The sequence below is a fragment of the Sinohyriopsis cumingii genome, chromosome 4 (genome assembly GCF_028554795.1).
Source record: "Sinohyriopsis cumingii isolate HCF-2022 chromosome 4, ASM2855479v2, whole genome shotgun sequence".
Lineage (NCBI taxonomy): Eukaryota > Metazoa > Mollusca > Bivalvia > Unionida > Unionidae > Sinohyriopsis > Sinohyriopsis cumingii.
The window spans coordinates 95,556,989-95,579,356 of NC_142964.1; the positions used below are offsets into that span (position 1 = coordinate 95,556,989).

Sequence of the window (22,368 nt, forward strand, 5' to 3'; positions counted from 1 at the left end):
TCTAAGTATCGATACGTTTTACTTCGGATCTATCTACAATATATAATATAACCATAGGTTAAAATGATGTGCAACGTGAGTAGAATAATTATAACTGTAATGTAAACGTACATGACAGTTTTTCTATGCAGGAATTAGTTGCCGTATCCGAAACTATTTCTTCGAAACACCATTTCTAAGAAGGACACATGTGTGCTGAATTTTTTTCCCATGAACTAGTGACGTAAGTAATGTCATGTGAAAGGTTAATCGAGTTTGTGTTTAAAACATCACATTACGTTTCATCCTATATGGTCTGTCAAGCTGACATATATATAGTTTTTAAAAAAAATATAAAAAAGGCAAATAAAATACAGAAGGAACAGCCACAAAAATTAAATGGGCATATTAAGTCTGCGAAGTATAAAATATATCAATACAACTGCTTTGAAAAAAATTAAATAAAACGAACGCAGAAGAAAGTGCAGACATAGTAAAACCACTTGTCATTACATGCCGTCAAACTGAGCAATACACAAGCGTTTACTGTTTGTATCCACGAAGGCACCGCTAAATGACTGTTTTCAAGTGGTTATCACAAGCTTCTTTATCAACAGGCAGGACACGGTGGATTAAAACCCTGTAGTAGAGATCAGTTTCGGGATCATCACATTTCATCGACACAAAGCATAACATATCTATAATCCTGACGTGTAAGGTATCGTGTACAGAATCAACACTCTCCATGTATACAAGTAAGACATTATGTACAGTATCGTTACTCCCGAAGTATACACGTAAGTTATTGTGTTCAGTATCGTTACTCCCTAAGTAGAAATGTAAGATAATAGTTACATTATTGTTACTGTTGACACTTTACTTTCAGCTAAAATGTATTAAAGTAGTTTAAAAAATATATTCCAAATATTTAAGATTTATGTGCTGCATCGTGAAGCACTGAAAATAATTATCTGAATGGTAGAGTTCCTGTCTCACATTTTTAAAGACAATATTATCGAAGTACGAACTTACTTAATTTTAGGGGGTATACAACGTACAGCAGGAGCACCCGCAAAATTTGTTGGGGAGGGGGGAGGCAGACGTGTAGTGGTCAGCTATTAAGTTTTACGGATGTAGGCCAAAACATGCTTAGAGGTGAAATGGGGGGGGGGGCAGTCATTTTTGCCTTATATGCGGGCGCTCGTGCTGTGCAGTTATGAGGTTTACTCATAATTCGATGAAAACTGATGCTAAAGCAGACTTTTTGAGTACCAATACATCTCTCTGTTCTATATGAATGATCGTCATGTACCTGTATTGACTCGAATAATGCAGTACCTAATCAGCAACACGTATTTTAAGGTCACTATTCAAACTCGGCAGAGCTTTCTACGTTGTTAAATTCTTAAACGAAACAATCATTTATTTTGACGTTTATGTGTTTATGCCAACCACAGACCCGATACGAAAATGAACGAAAACAAAAATACAGAGTTATGAAACGTGTTAAAAATATCAGTCATTTCGAAGGATTGCCCTATGTGCAAGACACATCTCTTATGAAGCCATCGGAACAGTATCAAATTGCCCCTGTAATATGCATGTAGTTGGCAAAACATCGTCTGCTAAGGGAAGCGATCTGTTTGAGAAGTGTTTTGCATACGCATTCACATAAAAGTCAAAGTATACTTTCATAACAATGAGGGAGGGTCAAAGACCAAAAAGAGTCTAGTTTATCGATGTGATTTCCGTATGAAAATTTGACAGAATGCATGTATTTCAAGGGTTTTATTCCAACGGTGTTAAGCTGTATGTATAGCGGTTTAATGTATGCACGTCCATGTCTGTCAAGTGTATTAATTGACGTTGCTCATATAACAAAGTTTAAGACAACAATTTGCTCATCTCCATATTGGGACCATAGAAAACGTCGGTAAATATGTCATTACTTTATCTAGGATATCTCAGTAGACAACTGCCTTGGAGGCAAAATTGTATGGGCTCAAACCATGTTGGCCTCTGTACTGGGGTGGTAGTCATCTGGATAGAATTTGTGACGAACCATCCTGAGATCACTATGTGCTATTATTTTAACATGAAAACTATTTGCTCTACTTTTAATAGTTTTCTTAATGTATGTGAAGTAAGCGTAATAATCGAATGAGTCAGTTTACTTACATTAGGACTTCTGATTTAAACTAATAAAAGAAAAACATTGACATAGAAGTGGAGCTGGTGGCTAAAGTGTTTTTTTTTTTTATTATAAATAATTCTCACGCTGATATATACTTTTGCACAAATCTTTCACCAACAGAAGGCTTGCTGTTATACATGAGATATAATTTCAGCAGGAAACAAAGTTTTCCGAAATAAATGCAAGACACGTTCCTGTGAACTTAAGTCTCTTTGCTACAATTTAATTATGTTTACTCAAGTTCATGCGTTCTTGCTTGTCTGGGGGACTAATATTTCATACATTGCTTAAATAAACACACCATAAATATAAAACCAATTAGTTAAATCTAAACCAGTATAATCCAATATTCTTACTGTTGACACTCCTTAGCTCCGTCCCAGCATGTCTTGCTGATTAGAACTTAAAAGTGACGCCCTGGTTTTTTAAAAGTGTGTTTAGGTGTGGGTTTCCATTGTCCTTCCAGTCTTTGTTGTGAGTTTCTTTGTTCAAAATAATAATGAAAATAAATATGTGTAATTTGGTCAGGGTTGCTCTTTGTTTTGTTCATCAAATATCTAAGTCTTTTTATCCCAATATGAAATTTGTTTGATGTACTTACCTTCCCTTTGCCTCGGCTGGCAGTGGGTCTGGTTTCTATCTTCCTATGCTTAGAACTTAGGATTGTACTACTTTCCCTGGAGTCTATCAAGTATCAGGGTTGGACGCCATTCCTTTGATCCCAGTGTTTAACTGTTTCTTTAATTAGTGACTGCCAGATTCGTATGTCCTTGTGTTGTGATGTTGTTGTTGTTGTAGGGTTTAACGCCATTTTTCAGCACACGACAGGCTATACATGGCGGCCAGTATTAATGGTGGAGGAAGAACCCGGGAAAACCCCAGAAAGAACCACCAACCCACCCTTGTGTTGTGATAGTGTGAGTGTTGTGTTGTCCATGTACCTTTATTGTGTAAGGACAGCTCTATCTAGACCAGGTTTAATTAGTTGTTTTCTCCAATCTAAATCCTTTTTGTGTTGATAGATATTTTGAAAAATTTTATCATTAGGTCTAAAAAAAATATTTAGTGTTGAAAATAATAATGTGTCTACATGCTTGTGTTGACTCCGCACCAAATCTGAGACTTGAAACAAATATTTTCCACTTACGACCTATTGTTTCATCTGAATCTTTATAACATTTGACACGATATTTAAAAGTGATCAGGGAAACATTTGCTTCTAGGAATTCTACATTGTATCAAAAGGAGGGAGTGTCCCTGCACCACTTCAGTGAGAATTTTTTAAATTTGAAAGCTTGTGATTATATTTTTTAAAAATTCTTTCCTTCCTGGCTATATTGTTCTCAAAAAAATATTATTTGTATGGTTTGAAGTATTATAGCAGATACATGGAATTATATACATAGCATTACTAAATAAAATTCCAGTTGGTTGGTGCATGTAGCCGAGTCTTAAATTCCGTTTGTCTAGCGAGTTTTCATGCATCTCATGCCGTTAGCAAAGACATTGTTCCATCATTGTCTGGCGATGACCACATGGCAGTATGTGTTGCATCCCTGATGCATGAGAGATGGGCGATGGGTGCCGTTACTCGTGAGTGTGTATCACATTTCTGCTCGGAACAAATGATAGCTTTTTAACCTGTTTGAATATATTTTGTTCTCTCTCTCTCTCTCTCTCTCTCTCTCTCTCTCTCTCTCTCACACACACACACACACACACATACATACATACACACACACACACACACACTGTATGTCATGATGTTTATAGCAGCCATGTGAACATGAAATTTTGTAAGGAAAAGATTCACTATAATATATTTCGATACAAAATAAAGCCATAAAAACAGTAACGTTTGTGTATTTGAGAACTTTATTGTAGTTTTACTGGTGCAAATAGAGTGTATGGGCAAGCTCACAGTAAGCCACCATTAATGACATAATTTTTATTCCAGTTCGGACACTTTTAGATAATCATGCGCAAAAATTGGTAACATAGTTATACTATGTAACTTTAAGTTGCAAATTATGCCATGAAATAATAATGACGTCGACCGCTCCGGTGGCCTAGTGGTTAGAGCGTCCGCCTCTGATGCGGGAGGTCGTGGGTTCGATCCCCGGCCGAGTCATACCAAAGACTTATAAAAATGATACTAACAGCTACCTCGCTTGGCGCTCAGCATTAAGAGGTGAGTATTAGGACTGGTCGGCCTGGTGTGAGGATAATGTGACGGTGGGACATCATGCTACTTGTCTGCGGCATAATGCCCCAGTGCTATACACACACACACAATGACGTAACTGTCCAAGCAAATTGTACCCTACTTCCAGCAAAAGGTTCTTTCGACACCACTGGCACCACAAAATTGATCTATAAAGTTTTATGCGGAAACGCCTGCTCTTGTTTAGCCCTTTATAAAGAAATTCGCAAAAAATGGATAATGGAAACATAACGAGATACGTGTTGTGGAAAAAGTGATCAAGACGACATTTTTATTGTGTCAACGAGGCGAGTTACTAGTTACAATATGTTGACATGAATATGTAGACATCGTACTAAAGTAATACATCTGTCTTGTCTAATAGACACATTGCTACATGTAAACAGAATAAGCATGTAAATGTATCGTCATCTCTTCAAAATCGTGTCAGCTCAGTGCAATCGATAACTCGTTTTGTCGCCGTAATCACGCATGCTACTGAAATACCTTAACGAGACGATGTCATCTTAACACTACCACAACGGAGACTTTATCAGTTTTATGCCTTGGGTCTGCAAGGCTTGAATTATATTATTGTTAATTTTTCATCTCTTTTGTTGTTGTTGCCAAAATGTAACGCAAAAATGACTTAATTGAAAGCTGAAAACGATGTTGGCCCTGGGGTCAAACTTATTGCATACGCCATTGGATAGCACTTTTTTTTTGTTTGTTTGTTTCCGGCAGTATGTAGGGATTTTAATGTCGCAGATTTTGATGTTTAACCATTTACTAGTAGACAGGCAGATTTATTCGTGTAAACGTTAGAATGCCCATCATATAGTGTACAAATCGAATTTGGAATAAAATGTAGTCAAGCAATGTCGCCATTTTGTAATTTTATTTGGAATGATGTGATAAGCAAAGGCCCTCGGAATCTGTAATGTGTTTTTCTTCTTCTTATGAATGAATTGTAATGGTTTAAAAGTACGTCTGGTAACACTTATAATTTTGAGATATCGAGTTCGAGTTTTGCGCTCGAGAGGGTTCGAGGACACGAAGTCCTAATGCCATCCTCAGTATTTAACGTTAAAGTTCTGAGACATACCGTGTACTTAAGGGCAAAGTTGCGGACCAAACAGTATGAAATTTCCTTATATTGGCCCAGCAATTTCATCATCTGCATGTGACATCTTTGATGGATACCAGTCACTGTGGCAATAATCCTAGTCGGTCAAAGTGACATGTTGACACATGTGCGTACACACTATTTCACAAGCGCATATTTCATATAATCATATAATAAAAAGAAATATTGACCTTCATGCGCTTGTTCTGGCGTATGGACATAGAAGCAAAATCATATTTCATGGATTAATCGACGAATAACAATAACGAAGAGTCTGATAAGCAATGATGTTGCATGTTCAAAGAGGAAATATTTAAAAAAATATCGACAATATAAAGGAATATCTCCAATCTCAACTTTCTGGGCTTCTTAAATACCGAAAAAATCCCACCTCCCATCTACAATAGCTTCACTCTACCTGACCTCTCATGTGGTTCTCCCATATCTTTGCCATAAGAAAGTCTGGTAACGGTACATGTAAACTATTATAACGCTCAAAACGAAGCCTACCCTAACTGGTTGATAGACTAGACAATTCTGTGTATCAATACTGAAGATTACAAAATTGCATAACTTTCCTATTATGTTCGTTTATGTTTTGGACCGACAGTATACAATATATACAAGAAACAGAGGCGTTCCGTTCCTGCACGAAAATCTTACAAATCGTCAGGCCGTGACACTCTCAAAATACCTTAAACTGACACGCATTGCCCACTTTTGCGCCAAAACAGTCAACTATTTCTCAAATTTTTTGGCCCGATGGCATAAAATATATGCTGTTAATAGAGGCTGCTCGCTTCTGCACGAAATCGTCGAGCTGTGACACTCACTTACAAATACATGAAAGGGGCACGAATTGCCCACTTGTGCACCAGTTCATTCTACACCCTCTAAAATATAGTATAGCTATGTTTCATTTATCGCTCATGCACATAATGGGGCTAGTGGTAGATCAGGGGTTCTCAAACACGTGGCCCGCAAAGCGATTGGCGTCACAAGGTGCCATGAGAGATAACAAAGGTGGTGTGGTCCTTGGGTCAACGAAAATACCCTCATGCGGCCCTCGAAGTGGTTTGATGATGTATTTTTAGGGCAGAACAAAAGATAGAAGAAATGAGTGACGCTCTTTAGAAACAATAAATTTTGCAGGCCCTTACTGGACTCTCCCTTGGCGTAGATCTATCCGAGTCAGGCAAGTAGTGGTCTTTGGGTAGACAAAATATGTGACAAATTTACACATATCACCACACTTGTAACATATCAGGTTAATACATACTAAGCAAAACCTGTATTGCGTCTACCGACTGGGTGCTTTACCATAATGTCGAGGATTGCGCGGGGACAACAAAACCACACACACACACACACTCCGTTAGTAATGATACCGAAATGATATCTCGATACGTGGTGACCTGGAGAGGTTTAATTGAGACTGCACTGACTGTCCTTTAGTACCGGGTTAGCAAAAATGTGAAAGACCTATTCCGATTTCGAAAAGGAGCATGGATTGTCTATATCCAAAGTATACCTTCAGTACAATCTACTGAACGGAGAGTAGTTCTAGCGTGTAAACACAAATTTTTAATTTGACTGATTTCAGTTACATACAAAAAGATGAATTTACGGTTTCGGATTCACAAACCACGAGGACCACCATTCTATATCTGTTTATTTCCGTTAGTTGGTCGCATGACTTTATTGTTAGCACTATAAAGTATTCATCCAGTAGTTCATTCAGAAGTATTAAGAGATGATTAATGTCCCAGTGCTTAGGTTTTGACTAGTGATATTACTCATGACATGAAAGAGCCATAGTCCTTGCAGTTGTTATTGCGTGACGTCATCGAAATGTTTGCATATGGCACACGTGCGCTCTTTGCCTCATCAAGGAAGTGTTTTCCCCTTGCGTGGATCATTAATTTTTTTCAACACAACTCAAAAATATGTTTTGAGTTATGAATTTGTATTAGTTGAATAATTACTTTGCAATTTGGGCTTCGAATTTTGCATTATCCGCTTAAGTACTCGTGTAGACTAAATAATGAACAGCAAAAACGGACATACGAAACCTGAAACCATGGTTTTTCAGATGAACCACTGTGCAGGCGATACGCGTTATCAAAAGAGCTCGCTTCAGCCCGCTCTCGCTGTTTTTATAATTACTGAAGTAGCCGAATTGGGTTGGGTTGGTACTATCTACTACTAGTCAATGTCTCTAATCAAGGACTGATAACTGCTTATGCTTTTGTAAAAGCTTGTTTGGTAACACAAAAACGATACAAAAGTTATGCCATATGACTTTCTAAGTAACGTAGCATATACATATCAGAATTTTCCGCTGAAAATAATAAATTTAGAGACGATACAAAAAAACTCTACTCATTGTGATTACTTTCGAGAACTTATCTTGCCAAGTCAGTCTGATGTGAACCGATAAGAAGTCATGTTCTGTTAACTTAGCAGTCAAAATACTCCTTTCATGTGTCTGAAAGTGAGAAACGTCATTCAGAAGATCTTGCTAACGATTATTCTTCGAACACAAAATCTTTTATCGGATAGGAACTAAACACGAGCTCACATCGAACTAAACGTCACCGTAACATAAGACTTAGTTGGTGTATTCCAGTTCTCGCCAAGATGGAGAACTCGATTTCACTCATATTGGAGATGTGTGTGTGTGATTTGGATTTTTAACGTAGCTTTAACAAAAATTCAGTCATACCGCTACAGTGTCTGCAGTGTGGCAGTTTATAGTGATGTCTAGCACTGGGACATCATGTCGCAGACATGCAGCATGATCTCCCACCCTCTCACATTATCCTGACACCAGGCCGACCAGTCTTAACACTAACCTCTCAATGCTGAACGCCAAGCGAGGCAGCTGTTAGTACCATTGCTATAAGTATTTGGTATGATTCGGCTGGGGATCGAACCCACGACCTCCCGCATCCGAGGCGGACGCTCTAGCCAATAGGCCACCGGAGCGGTCCATATTGGAGGTTGAATCAAAGCTAAATAGAGTAATGGACTCGGACTTAAAAGGGAACGAGATAAAGTCCCTATACGATCAGTGGTATTTAACTATTGAGAAAGGCCCTTAACTTAACAATGACACAGTTTGATCCATCTGTAAATCGGTTCAGTTACTCACGGGGTGGGGTGGGGTGGAGATGGGTGGTGAGGTAACCTATTTTGGACTCGTTCTCTATTCAGGAGGGATCCAGGCATTCTCAATCTCTTTAAGCCATGAAGGGCGTAATAAGCTCGAGCGAACTCGGGAGGGCTTTGACTTTATCACCAAACACATACAGAAAAATGCAAAATAGGCACACTGAACGAGTAGGGCGTCAAATAACGGTACATGTACGCATATAGCAAAGATATTTATAGTGGTGACATTATGTTTAGGTGTTGAGTGTTTTTTGCTGTACTTTCAGCATTTTAGTTAGCTTTATAATACCAAGGCAACTGTGGCTATGTGCCTCCACAAGGACACACCGAGGCAGCCGACCCGGGCAGGGTGTTTAGAGATGCACTATACATCAATATCAGGCAAGACCAAGCACAAGTTCGTGTATATATCTGTATTTGATTATGCGCATGAATATCACAACTGATTAATCGGTGCTTGTGATTTTTTTAAAATAACTATAAAGTGATTGATGACAAATTTCGTGCTTTTTTTTTTTTGCATATTTAAATATTAATGCCAAAATTGAGATGAAATTGATATTGGAATCGACAGGTTTCAAGGATTAAAAAAATATAAAGATATATTAAATTCGAGTTCAAAGGTTTTATTTTTCAAGAAGAGATCTGAAAAGAAAACGTGTAAGACTAAAAAAATAGTCTTTCCAACTTAAAACGTTAAAAGAATCGTATTAATATGTGTAAGAAAATGAAGATTTTAAATACGGGGAAAAATCCGTATATCTTTCCTTTACTAAAAATAAAATGTCTTCTCGCTATCTTAAGAGTATAAATGTGTATATTCTTCGAAATGTGACCACTGGCAACAATACAAACTATTAAAGAGCTTCATGTGCAAGATAATAAGATATTTGGATTATTGTATTGAAGCTGGGGACAGTTTGATATCCATCCACTAACGTCTTTGTCAAAAACCCGGTATTGTTTACAACACTTATCAGTCAGTCACAACGATGACTGGACACGATTAGCGAGTAAAGAGGTATTCTCTTGAACACTAAATTACAGATCCTTCTGGAATATGTTTCCCCCGATTAATAATTATGTAGCTCCCTGACGTTAGGGAACGACCTCACCTTGCGCACGCAGATTCATATCCCACATAACTGTCTGGGCAGTAGTGACCGTGTGGCCTTTATCATTTGGGTTCTTCCATAATTTTACAATTTCGCCATTGCTTATATTCCAACAGTCAGAAGCCGATATTTCGATTAACCTGATTATTTGAAATGATGATTTATTGATTTTATTATGGAAGTATTTTTACTTTAATGATAAAGCTGTTTTTCTATACCGTATTATTTATTGAAGATTGAAATTTCTCATAAATTGCATGTCAGTGATAGTGTCTATCCTTCCTGTATGTATGAGAAATTGCGCAATTACAACATTCGAGAAATTTAACACAGAATGAATGAGCCCAAGGCCTGTTATGGAACAGTATCAATTTAAGGAATGATGATAAATGCAACTTTTGTAAGGAGGGTACAAAATATTGAGCACTTATTACATGACTGTTCAGTTACTGAACGCTTGTGTTACTCATTTGTTTCATAGATCCAAACTTATGATCCATTAATTTTATTACAGGAAAAGATGTCTTTATAGAAAATAACAACTTTGACGATCTTGTTTACTTCCTAATTTTGCTTGCGATGTGTGTGTGTGTGTGTGTGTGACTGGGATTTTTAACGTAGCTTTAACAATTTTTAAGTCATATCGCTACACTGTCTACAGTGTGACAGCTTATAGTGATTCTAGCACTGGGACATCATACTGCAGACATTTAGCATGATGTCCCACCCAGTCATATCCTCACACCAGGCCGACCAGTCCTAACACTTACCTCTTAATGCTGAGCGCCTAACGAAGCAGCTGTTTGTACCATTTTGATAAGTCTTTGGTATGACTCTTCCGGGGTTCGAACCCGCGACCTCCCGCATTTGAGGCGGACGCTCTAACCACTAGTACACAGTACGTCATATACAGTTCATGTTGTACATAAAAATCCCAAATCTCTCCTATTGTTTTTTTTTAAATCATGTAAAACGCTGGAAAAATATGTAACCAAAGGCAATAGTAGAACTTAAGAGTTTAAGACGACGTGGATACCAATTTCAACTTATGGTACGATACGTGATTTTTAAATGTATTTTTAAGCTCTTTTCAGTTTTTATTTTCATTACTCGGGGGTTTCCTAAACAAAGAAAACAATATTATTTAGCTTTAAAAAAACCAACACAAACGTGTCTTTGTTTACGCGCGCGCGCGCGCGCGTGTGTGTGTGTGTTGTCTAAGTAATCGTAGATATGTAAAAGATCAGAATGCAAAACTATTTAAGATAATGCCCCATACACCAGGTCAGGTGGTGATGTAGGGGACAATGTAAAACCTGATAACTTATATTTAAATAAAAAAACAACCAACCTCACCCCACCCCACCCACACACACTCGGTAAACTAATAACAGGAAACGAGACGTACGTCGTAGTAATGGATATATCCGGGCTTTTTTTTTTTTTTTGCCTGCTGTCTGTTCATAGTTAACACAGACTGTTGCGACTGTCACGGATTTCACGCTGCATTTGAAATCTACAGATTAGGTGATATGGACTTTACGTATCGCATTAAATTAAACGTTATGTTTACATACTCACGTAATTTCGAGCAGAATATTTCCGATGATTTAGAGAGTCAATGTTTTCGTGTTACTCTGGGTATATGCCCATTTTACCTCGACGATAGTTTCTACTACATGCGACCTACAAAACCGACCGTTTTGAACAACGCACATTGTAGCAAAATTAACTTATAAATTACAAATATAGATACTAAATGAAAACCTGAGTTGCATTTTGTTCAAGTATGTCTGTTTTATAACGGTATCTTGAGATTCAGCGAATTTATTTCAACTTCCAAACACCATATAAACACTCAACGGTAAATCTGCCAGCATAACACAAATATGGCCGCTGATGACGTTATTCTGGATTTATCTATTGACAAACCTTGCAAAACATTAGTGATGGGGTCACTGGTGTGATCGGGACCCATTTCCAGTTGTCTTGTATTGCGCCCAAGCAAATCTACAACACCGAAGTTATGAACATCAGATATTGTAGTGATATAACAGTATAACGACATTCACTATCTGTCATCATTTGGAATATATGCATCAATCTATCATGGCCGTCTCAAGAATATACTTCTTTCCGGATACCGTAATTGGCAACATGCTAGCTCTTATAACTCAGCCGCCAAATGTCACGCGTATCAAAGAGGACATATACTCACCTGTTTATATCGACATGTGTCTTGTTGTGTCATTTTTTTAATGCAACATTATGTGAATTATATATTCACTCATGCTCGAAATATGCAACTTTTTACCATTTACGTTTTTATTTATATAGGTACGCATAGGTACGCTTTCATGGTTACGGCCCATGATGTGTTAAGAACTAGTGTCTTCGGGGTTTGTGCACGTTTATTGTAAACTTCATGGCCGAAAAAAATTGTCTTCTAATATAAATTCTAAACCTGACTTGATCAACGAAAAAACAACTAAGTTACTTCTCATTTGGAATGCTAACCTGTACAGATGTATGGCGACAGGATTTCTCAAGGACCACTGTGTGTATCAAACTAAATTCGCGTTTCGAAAATAAAAAAAGTAGCTAACCGTACGGCGGGGAGAGAGGAGGAAGGAGAGAGAGTGGGGTTATATATATATATATATATATATATATATATATATATATATATATATATATATATATATATATATAAGAATTTTCATAATCATTTATCCACCAAACTGAATTTGAATAAAGCTGGATTATTTGATGGAAATCATTGAGCTTTTGATACAATAGAGTGATATGTTCAACTGCTGTTTGTATACTGGTAAAAACAAATTCACAGTAAAGATCACTGTACTTGATAAAAAAAAAGTTAAAAAGTTAAGTTCCTGTTTATGAACGCATTGTAACCACTGTTAAATTATTATTATCGTTAACCAATAGGATGTACTGCAATATTGTCACTGCATAAAAATGAATGACGTCACAATTTTCATATCTATCCATCATAATTAATTTCTAAAGGAAGTACCAGAAAGTGTATGGAGACTAATATTAACTGGTATATTATGTACACGTTTCACATTAGCAACGTACTTTTAACTGAATGTCATAAAGGCAATAATTTCAAACCATCTTGGGGTAGATGATTAAATGTTTCTACTACAATCCTCTGTCAACCACTGCCACCAACTCGATTCTTATTTTCGATGACTTGATTCAAGTAACTCATACCTCGTACGCAGATTTATACACACAATCACATCCATGGAAGTGTTAGCTATTTTCTTTATGCAGACTCCAGCTGACGACAGGAAGAGGACTCTAAGAAGCAATCTGACGCATATGTTGTTTTGATAAAGGTTCAGAAAATTTGTGAGAACAATTATTTTGCAGGAAAAAATGGCAATGGGCACAGATCCTTCATAAAGTACACACAGCGTTTTTACTGGTTTAAAGTCGCATTACCACAAATCACAGAATGATGATGTTGAGTATACATACATGCATCAATATATGCATCAATCCATCCATCCACACACACACACACACACACACACACACACACACACACACACACACACACATACATACATAGTGATTGTGTGGATTAAAGCAAATATTGTGGATTTCCGCAAAGGGAGGCTACCTACAGTTTCACGGAATCACAATTTAAAAGTGGTCATTGTTATGTCCAAAAGTCTTATCTGAATAAACGTCTAAGTTGTTACTCTCATTGAAAAGCAGATTGTTTAGGTTTGGAAAACTGTTGTGATAATCCATTACCGAATTAAATCTATTATTCATGGAAATGATTGGGAGTGTCCTTGCAATAGTTCTGGGATATACGTTCACTAAAACAAGGTAAATAGCCACAATTGTAAGTCCTTCAGTTATAATAGAGTTGTTTCCCTTCAAACTCAGCCACCCCCTTTTGCAACAAGCAAACGTTCAAGATAATTTGGACTATACATGTTGTTGTTGTTGTTGTTTAACGCCATTTTTCAGCACACGATAGGCTATACATGGCGGCCAGTATTAACGGTGGAGGAAGAACCTGGGAAATCCCCAGAAAGAACCACCGACCCTCGAGAAGCTACTGGCAAGCTTTCTCACATACCCACATTGGCCGAATCCGAGACTCAAACCCACGCAGACAAAGGTGAGATGGCAGTTATCCGTAACGGAAAGCGCTTTAGACCACTCGGCCACTCGGGGCCCCTGGACTATACATAATGACGAGGAGAACGAGAAACGTGTAAGCAACTGATTGTTAGTTATGGAGCAAAATAGAATTTTTGTTCTCGTTTCTTTTTAACCCATTATATTGAGACCTTGATACTGTTCTATTATTGCTTGAAAATATGGCCATGCCTGTGCAAACAATTTAAGGGGGGGGGGGTTTGGGAGCCGGCGCCCTTCCTTTCAAAATCTCTATATAATGAGCGCTACACATCCGGAACGTTTCTAATAGTTTCGCACACAATCCCGTTTGTTTGTACCTCCTTACTGATTTTAAAAACGAAAAGCATCAAGGGTATACAAAAATGCGCCAAAGTCATTTCATTCATTCATTGCCAGAGGGTCCCAAACACTGTCAACTTATTTATGTTTCAAAGCAAATGGAATCTCTCAATCTAAACAAGCTGACATACTTCGAACTGTCCTTTTTTAGTTTCGAGAACAACCCATTCAGTAAAAACTGTCGACTGCGTCCAATATTTGCAGTATCTAATTTTAATATTTTTAAAGCAAACTGAACAAATAAAAAGGAAGAACTCTTGTACATGTTACGATGTAAATTTTTAGGAATTTTTAGAAAGTATGACTTTCGGAATTGTAATTTAAATTAATTAAATTTTAACGAAGATGATCATTGTTAGAATTTTTATATTGTGCGATTCTAATAATTGTACTATACGGTTCTACTGCGGTGACTTTAACAGAGTCTATCAGTGTTAACAGCTGGATCTTGTAACACAAATCTTCAGTAGAGGCTTTCTCACGCAGGCAATTTTCAGACATCACTAAAACTAGATGAGATCTAAGTTGCGCGCTGAAGCAATTTTTGGCGAAGCAAGGTATTACTGGAACAGAATATGGGTTCGTGATTCTTGAATCAAGAGGGTCGAGTGTGTTCCAAGAAAACGTAAGTGAGGCTGAGGGTTGTAAAGTTTTGCCCTATTATGGGCAAAGCTAACGTCTCCCATAATAGGGACCATTATATACATGCCCGCTCTCACGATTTGGTCAAGAATTGCTGTGCCGCAGACTTAGATATCTGACTTCCTTTTTACCGAGTACGAGGAATGTAACTGGTTTTAGTTCGAGATTTTTCTTAGGTGTCTAATGCATTAAGAAATGACATATTTAGAAATTATTCCGCCTACCTCTAAAAAGCTTGCAACATGCTATTATTATTATTATTATTATTATTATTATGCAATATAAAATTTTAAATATAGTGTGTTTCTGATTGTTTAAATTTATTTGGAATTTGTATTAATGTATACTATTAAGTTTGATTTTTGTAGAAATGGTTTGCTTCCAACTTCATGCTACAAAATAATTTATTGAGAAACAAATTGCCTTTGAAATCACGGGAAGTAATATTATAGATTTTTAGAATGAACATTTAATAAAATGCTTTCATTAAAAATAACTTTGGTATTAATTTGTAATATTTGATTGTAAGCATGTTTCAATCATTGGTAATTTATTTGGCATTTAATTCTAAAATACAGAAATTATAGAATTAAGTGAAGTTGGTTATCTCTAAATATAACATTTTATTATATATTTTAAATGAGTTATGTGTAATTTTTCTTCTATATCGAGTGTAGTTTTGTTTAATGTTAATAAAGAATTACTGTGTCGCAGACTTAGATCTCTGACTGTCTTTGTTTTCCAGTTCGATCCCAGTACTTCTTCGCCCATATTCACAATGTAACACTACGTTGCTAGAGTGCCACCACCATTATCAGTAGGCCAGAACGATGTGTGTGTGTGTGTCTGTCTGTCTGTCTGTCTCTCGATCTGAGAGTGTCCCATCAATAAATTGGGAAATGATGAAAGAACTCTATGCCCAATAAAATGACCATCACAAAATGGGAAAATTTTACTCATTAACATGTTCTTTTTCCTGAAGATTGGTGAATGGTTTTCTTGAAATGTACATGTGTTCAAATAGATGTGGCTCCAAAATTTAAGGAATTATTGAGATTAGCAAAGACGATAAACCACACACACACGCACGCACGCACGCAAGCACGCACACACACACACACACACACACACACACACACACACACACATACATACATACATGATAGAGCTTCAATATATCCATGTGGGTATATCTAATTAGGCCAGTGTTAAATAGCTACCCTTGGTAAAGAACGCAATTTTGCAGGTCAGGTCCACGAGTGTAGCCTTTATGTAGTCTTACAGTATTTTTTTTTACTCTGTATTTGGTGGTTATCCATAGTTTGGATGTATGTATACATCACTGGTACTGATCTAAAGGAAACTGTTTATTTTTTTAGAATATGACAATTATGGTATGATTGTCTGAATGTAATTTTGTGAAATTACACAGTGAATAACCAGGAAGTTATGCTGTCCCAGAAGTAAACTCTGTAACCCATGGCACATCGCTTTGTTTGCTGTTCAGTCTTTTAAAAAATGTCGGAAAACCTATCGCAAGAAATTAACTGTAAGCATGCACAGGGAAATACTTTTGACTAGCGTACATTTTATTTGAATCTGGATACATATGGAGGTATCTATTACCAGACCTATATGCTTTATCCTCTTGCATTCAACCTATTTTAAGTGAAAGTCAATTGTATGTACTTACGAGTTGCTTTAGCAGTTACATTTGGGGTAATTGTTTCCGATGATCTTTTCTGACGATGGAGATGTTCATTCACACTGTTGCTTCTTTTGCTCTGGAAAAAAAAAGTTACAAATTAAATTACCCTGATTGTACCTAAAATATCAGAATTCCTTAAGTTAGAATCTCTGGTCTCTGAAATTTATTCCTATTTAATATATTCACACATTGTATGCAAAATTCGTAGCTGATGTAAGAAAGCATATAAAAAGTCTACAATGCTTTCTTAAAAGCAACATTATCTACAGCTATGATATAGTACCTTTTTCTGACTTTCTATAATAGATAAATTTATATGTATATAATTTTCCCAAAACAGATGTTAATTTAGTATTCTCACTGCTCGAAGCTCGTATCTGCATAGAAAAGAAAATTTTCACAATAATTCTTCAAAGTCTAAAATATGGTTATTTACAAACTGTGCAAAAGCATTGCTTCATTTATGTAAGCTTAATAAGTTACGTCACCTACTTTTGATACAAATCATTAGTCTTTCTAGTAGTGTCTCAGAATGTCATTATCATCAAATCTGAGTTTACTGCATGAACCAAATAGTTACGGACATTTATCATCTTCGTCGAAGAAGCTACATGAAGAACATTCTACAAGAAATGGATTGGTCCGTAGCGAAGGGCATTCTACAAGAAATTATATACACCGTAAAACAGTGGTAATTTTTTTTTAAAATTCGCAAAAAATTGGAATGCTGAAACCAAACAATGTAGAGGTGCAAAAAAGAATTAAGGCTAAGCCAGAACAGACATTTTGTTCTGACGTTATATTCGGAACAAAACAAAATCTGGCATTGGAGATCTTGAAATATTAGAAGGGTCAATGGCAAACAAGAATTCATAGCCAGCATTTAGGTCATGTTACAGTCATTAGGTCACCTGTCATAAGGAAAGATTATTGCTGTAAAAATTGTTCGACATCGGGTAACAAAGATAGACTCCACAATATATTTATAAACAATGTCTACTGCAGTTAGGACTCCCAGCTCTCCGTTAGGAAGGGTAAAAAAAGAGCTGATAACGATTCAAATGTTTGGAATCATGAGTAGATATGATATTAGGCATATGAAGTCTTTACAGAAAGTGAATACTACCAAGACAAGCTGACGTCAACATAAATTATAGACAGGTTTTCAAAAACATAGTTAAGTGGAAACAGATTCTCTGTTCGTGTTTTGAATTCATGGAATGCTCTTCCCAGTCACGTAGTACATGTTGACGGTATTAATAACTTCAAGAGCGATTTGAACAACAATAGTGAAAAAAATAAGGTTTTAAAATTTCGAAAGCAATGACAAGACGAATAATCAACAGTGAGAAGTTAGAAAAATTCCGATGTTTTTTTTTTTTTTATTATCCGTGTTTGAATTGTCATGGAGTGGCATAACATACATATGCAGAAAATAGTAGGCACAAAGTTTCAAAATAAATGTCAGACGGATTACGATCTCTTTGATAGGTGCAAAGCACTTTCATTTTGATGCGAAAGTCACATGAAGATTACAGATAACTGATGAGAGACATGACCACACATAATTCGAAGTCTCGCATACGTGTCATATCTGGACTATTATCTCTCAATTCTACACGGTTTAAGCCCATACACGATAAAATAAATTGGCATGGTTAGACTAACCTCACCATGTCCGCCATGACAGATAACGCGAGATTCTCGCCGTGACCCTTTTTCTATTTAAGGCTTGCCAGACCGTATTTGGATATTCTGCGCTATGGCTTCTTGATAGAATTTCAAAGTTGCCCGATAAACCATATTTACTTTTAATGCGCAGAATTTCTGACTCAAAGGTGCAATATTTTTACTTCGATTTGTTTACGTTTCCAAATAAGGCCTAAATGTCCTTATATGGCACACAAACAAACGAAGCTGAGAACGGAAGTAATCATTGTTTGAACTAATATGGCGGACGATCTAAACGTAAATATCGGCTAAAAAAGGTAAACGAGATATTACAACTATTTCTACAATGATTTGCGATACTTACGGTATTAAATAAGAGGACTACTCAATTTATTGTATTATATGCAAGGACTATGTTCAAATTGTTGATATTAGGCTAAAAGAGCTTGCTCCATTGACAGATATATGCTCATGTCAGTACACCGTTCAGGAGGTAGGAGTAGGGGTACTAATATTAGTACTTGTATGTATGTATGTATGTATGTATGTATGTATGTATGTATGTATGTATGTATGTATGTATGTATGATAATAATAATAATAATAATAATAATAATAATGACTTTGTATAGCGCCTAATTCTTATAAGCTCTAAGCGTTTTACAACATTAGACAAAACTTATCAGATAAAAAAAAACCATATATAATTATATGATTACAAACACAAACACTATGAAATTAGAAAACATAAAAAACATGCTTAGAATATTTAAGGTAGGAAACGTTATTTGGTCTTTAAGTTTGTTCCTGCAGTCGAAATAAGTGAGTTTTGAGAGCACTCTTGAATGTGATCACTGTGTCTTTGTGTCTGAGTTCAGTGGGCAATTCATTCCACGTTGCTGGGCCCTGGTATGCAAAAGAACGCTGTCCATATGACTTTGTTTTCATAGTGGGAATAATGAGTATACGATTGTCAGAAGAGGAGAGTAAATATCTTGCTGGTGTGTACACATGGATGAGGTCGGATAGGTATGTTGGACTGGAATCCGTCAGTGAAACGTAGCATAGAGAACAAATTATATGTTTGATTCTGGATCGAATGGATAGCCAGTGCAGGGTACAGAGCAGCGGGGAGGAGTGCTCTGATCGTGGTACTCTAAGTATGATCCGAGCAGCTGTGTTTTGAACTTTTTGAAGTTTCTGGAGTAGATATTGAGATGAACCAGACAGAATTGAGTTACAATAGTCCAGTCTTGAAAGTATTAATGAACACACAAGTGTTTTAGTGGCATCAACTGAAAGATATTTTCGAATGGAGCTGATGCGTCTCAGCTCAAGATATGCAGCCTTGCATATATTCATGACATGTTGGTGCAATGTGAGAGTACTGTCCAGAGTAACACCTAGGTTTCGTACTGATTGTGTGAATTTAATGTTGGTGTTGCTGATATTTTTGTTTGAGGTAAAGCACGTGAATGAGAAAGTCTTTATGTTGTAATCAGTATGGCCTCAGTTTTATCATCATTCATCTGCAGCTTGTTACATGTCATCCATGATTTCACATCAGAAATGCACCTCTCTACACCTTGGATGGTAGCATCAACTTCAGCTGGGTGGCTAGATTTGTATATTTGGGTGTCATCAGCGTACAATTGGTGAGACACTGGATGATGATCTATGACACTTGAGAGCGGCTGAGTGTACAGAATGAAGAGAACAGGTCCAAGAACAGACCCTTGTGGAACACCACAACCATAGATCAACTGGGCTGGAGTGTATTCCATTTGCAGACATAATTTGTGTCCTGTTGACCAAGTAGGACTTGAACTACAGTTAGGCTGTATCATGAATGACAAGTACATGCTGGAGACGGTGAAGTAATATATCATGGTCTATTGTGTCAAATGCTGCAGACAAATCAAGGAGGGTGAGGACTGTAATCTTTCCGCTATCCAAAGCAGAGAGAATGTCATTAACTACTTTTAGAAGAGTAGTTTCAGTATTGTGGCAAGGGCGATATGCAGATTGTACATTGCTAAAAAGACTGTTTGAATTCAGATGAGATACAACCTGGGACAGAACAACCTTGAATGGGAGATTAGAAACTGGGCGGTAGTTCTTTAAATCGTTATGGTCTAGTGTTGGTTTCTTCAGCAGAGGCTTTACGATGGCAGTTTTGAAAAATGATGGGAATTCCCCTGATGAGAGGTATTAATAACATCAATTAGTGAAGGCAATACTGAATCTAAGCACTCAAGCAGCAGTGATGTTGGAATTGGATCAAGTTCACATGACTTTGGTGCACTCTTCATCAGGATTGTACGTAAGAAATCCGTAGAGACAGGTTCAAATGCTGCTAATGGTTGCCGCTCAAATTCTGTATGCCAACTGTATGGTGACGACGAGTCAGTTGAAATTGTGGTGTCAAGCTTATATCTAATGGTTTGTACTTTAGTCACGGAAGAAATTTGAAAACATGTCCGGAAGGTCGACTGGAGAGAAGGTTGTTGGAAGTGGTGTAGATTTGTTCCTTGACATTAGCTTGTTAGTAATCTCGAAGAGCTCTTTCCAGCTGGAACTTTCCATGATTTTAGTAGTGTAGTGGGATGATTTCGCTGCATGGACTATATTTGTGACATTCTTCTTAGCGGCTTCATAGATTTGCTTATGAATTGCTAGTCTGGTGGAAAGCCAAAGCCTTGCAGCTTTACGGCGGTCTCTTTTAGCAGTGCGGAGCTGGTCCCTAACACTGCTATACCATGGAGAACAATTTTGAATTGATACTCTGCACTTGGTAGCTGGGGCATGTTTCTCGAGCAATGAACGTAGGCAGTTATCGAGTTGTTCTGCTGTAGGAGGTAAGCAAGTTGTTAGGTGTGCTTGGATGTCATGCATTAGTTTGGTTCTATTTATTATACAGAGGTTTCTCTTAGTAGCAGATAAAGGTGGAGGGTTAGGGACTGATACGTCAAGATGGCATATAATGCAGAGGTGATCTGATGCAAGTTCATTGGATACCAGGGAGGACCGTAGAATGTTATCATCAGGTCTATGAAGAATCCAATCTAAAATGTGACCATGTTTATGGGTGGGTTGGTTAACTGACTGTTTGATGTTGAAAACATTAATGGAATCTATGAGTTTTGATGTGTTTGGGTTTCAGTAACAGTGAAAGTGAAAGTTGAAATCTCCAAGAATACTCAGGTTGCCACCTATCGAATTTCCATACTCCAGGAGATTCGGAAACTGCTCCAAAAAGAGAGATTCAGTCATCTTGTTTTTTTTTACTTGGAGGAGGGCGGTAAAGGCAGAAAAAATGGAGTGCCCTTTGCTTCATTGTGAGTGTGGTTTGGACTAGTTCAAACGATGTGTGGTCGAAATTGAATGTTGTGGTGTGGTTAAGACGTTTGATCACGGAGTTCTTTGTAATGACAGCAATTCCACCTCCGCGAGAGTTACGGGGGAACGACTTGATGGAGTAACCAGTGGGTGTTAGATCCGCACACTTGGGCTCATGCTTTTAGCCATGTTTCTGTTAGAAAAAAGACGTCAATATTCTGGTCGTTGATACAATTAACTATTTGTGTGCGCTTTTCCGGTGGTCATATTTATTGGGCATTGAATAATGCAATACGCAGAGGGATTTCTTGGATAGTTGACACGAAGGTTGACTAAATTATTAGGGATTTGAAGTTGGTTATCTAAATTAACGGTCGAATTTTTAAACTGTCGAGCCGGAAAGGGCATAAGGGAGATAACTGGAATTCTTCTACCTGTTCTACGCCGGCCAGCTTTGAAACAACGGTTCTTTTTTCGCTTCTGTTTACATTTAGGTAATGATGAATGTAGTACCAGTTCGTTTAGTCTAGAGTACAATGTAGTGTGGAGAGCCAAGGAGTGGTCATTTAAAGCAATTAATGAGGGTCCACTATAGCATAAACAGGTTGACTGGCGAGTATCACGTGATGGCGGTTTGTTCAAATGGAAGTTGTAGCAGTGGAGCAAGACAGCTGAGAAAAAGTCTAA

The 22,368-nt window shown here is 37.2% G+C and overlaps 1 protein-coding gene and 1 non-coding gene across 4 annotated transcripts in view; both read left to right on the forward strand.

Moving 5' to 3' along the window:
* The first annotated feature begins 231 nt into the window (after positions 1-231).
* LOC149801712 (phospholipid-transporting ATPase ID-like) overlaps positions 232-22,368 on the forward strand; it is a 246,481-nt gene continuing 224,344 nt past the window's right edge. Inside the window, exon 1 of one of the 3 annotated variants that reach the window (XM_089955994.1) lies at positions 232-776. The gene's annotated coding sequence lies outside the window, so the exon portion shown is untranslated. The remainder of the gene's footprint in view (positions 777-22,368) is intronic. The other 2 variants (XM_089955993.1, XM_089955997.1) reach the window with 2 other exon arrangements.
* Positions 4,228-4,304, forward strand: Trnaq-cug (transfer RNA glutamine (anticodon CUG)). Its single transcript has one exon. It is a non-coding gene; the product is annotated as a tRNA-Gln (tRNA).